Below are 2,500 nucleotides of genomic sequence, written 5' to 3' on the forward strand. Positions count from 1 at the left end.
GGAATGTAATGCTCTTAACTTATTTATCCTTGGGGCTGGCCAGATTGGAGCAATCCCGAGTATAAACAACCGAAATTGCAGAGATAATCTGGAACTCCACTAAGGATAGAAAACTCCGAATGATCCGTCCATGTTTTCCTTGTATCGCCTGTCTGGATATTTTGTTTTCTTTTTGTTTTGTTTCACCTAACTGTCTGGATGTTTTGCGTTCTTGTCCCATTTTTGTAAACTATATATATATATATATATATATATATATATATATATATCGAATCAGATGCAGCATGGATATCGGTACGATTTGAATCACAGCACAAGCTACAAGGATTAATATCGTAATACATTTCATCCGATGTTACCAACCCCGGCAATCCGTATATATATCGTTGTATATATCATAGTAACGATCAGACGATCGGTTTATGTTATACACTTCTGGTCACAATGCGCTTCCACGCACTATTGTAGCTTTCGAATGATATCATTGCTCCCTGATGGGAATGACACTCACTCGCAATGTTACCCATTTGTTCCTGAGTGGACTGATGCAGAGTGAAATGGGGCGTTTTGCGGAAGATCAACCACACCGCCGGTCTGGGAATCGAGACAGCTTTAACCACCCATTCATCAGCCCTCAACCCACATAAACATATGTAATTTTACGTATACGTATTCTTTGGTCCCTTTATACCTTTAATTGCTGCAGCCATTTGAATGTGGCCACGCTGAACCCTCACCTTGAAAGATTTTTATTCGAACAAACCGACCCCGAGACTTATATTTTAAAACCTAGTACTTATTCTATCGGTCTGTTTGCGGAAAAGCTAAGTTATGGGAACGTAAACACACCAACATCGGTTGTCAAGCGATGACGGTGGAATAAATGCAAGTACAAAGACACACACAAGCATATACACACACAGACAAACACACGCTCACTCACACACACGTGCGCATACGTACACGCACCACACACACACTTACACATTTTTTATCGTTTCAGTCATTTGACTGTGGCCATGCTGGAGTACCGCCTTTCGTCGAGCTAATCGACCCCAGAGCTTTTTCTTTGTAAGCCTAGTACTTATTCTATCTTCCACTTTGGCGGAACCGCTAAGTTACGGGGACGTAAACACACCAGCAACCATTGTCAAACGATGTTGGGTGGACAAACACAGCCACACAGACACACACACATATATATATATACATATACGACGGGCTTCTTCCAGTTTCCGTCAACCAAATCCACTCACAAGGCATTGGTCGGCCCGAGGCTGTAGTAGAAGACACTTGCCCAAGGCACCACGCAGTGGGACTGAACCCAGGATCATGTGGTTGGTAAGCAAGCTACTTACCACACAGCCACTCCTGCGCCTATTATATATATATATGTACAACCGGGCTTCTTTCAATTTCCGTCCACCAAATTCACGCAGTGGGACTGAACCTAGAACTGCGCTTGTATGTATATATATGAAATGCAGTCAAGATGGTTCTTGAGTTATAAGGCTCTTTTGGTCAGTTTCCTGAATTCTGTGGCGTATATATTTCTCCCTCTCCACCCCCGTACGAAATCCAACCCATTGAAAGATTACTCAATTTTGAGTAAAAGGCGGGTGGTAGAAATGGAGTAACGTGAAAGGAAGTGTTTTGCTCAAGAACACAACGCATCAACCAGTCGAAGAACAGAAACCACAAACTTACAATTCTAAGCTCTAAGCCACGCGCCTTCACATATGTATATATATATATATATATATATTTTATGCATACACACATGATATAGTATGTATATAATATATATATTATAAGTGGATGCATATATAATGTCTATTATATACATATAGATAGATAAATAAATAAATAGATAGACGGATATAGGTAGATAGATAGAAAGATAGATAGATAGATAGATAGATAGATAGATAGATAGATAGATAGATAGATAGATAGATAGATAGATAGATAGATAGATAGATAGATAGATGGATAAAGATTGAGAGACAGACATATTTGTGTCTGGTTGTAATTTCCTTTACGACAAGTATAACGCTACACCAAATCCCATAAATGAAGGCTATTATACCGATGTATAATGAACTTTTATGAAAAGTTAATTACCACAAAAGGTGCGATTTGCTTTGCTCCTAGTAGAAGCTATTCATGCACGTATGTGTTACAGTTTTAGACACGTAAATTTGTTGACTCTGTATGAAAAATAGCTTCGTCGTTAAAGTACATTTTTTTCCATCTCTATCCAGGAACACGATATGACGTGTCAGATATCAACGTTAATTTTTTAATTTTTTTTTATCAGTATCTTTCCAGAACTTCAGAATTTATGAAATGCTCCTGTTTCTGAACCAATTATATGAATATGGTTGATAAAAAAAAAACTGAAGATTTGGTACTAAGTTTGAAAAAAAATCATGCGTTTGTGGCAATGTTCGTTTCCCAAACACATGATTTCTGGTTCAGTTCTACTGTATGGCACCTT

This window comes from Octopus sinensis, linkage group LG9, assembly GCF_006345805.1.
Source record: "Octopus sinensis linkage group LG9, ASM634580v1, whole genome shotgun sequence".
Lineage (NCBI taxonomy): Eukaryota > Metazoa > Mollusca > Cephalopoda > Octopoda > Octopodidae > Octopus > Octopus sinensis.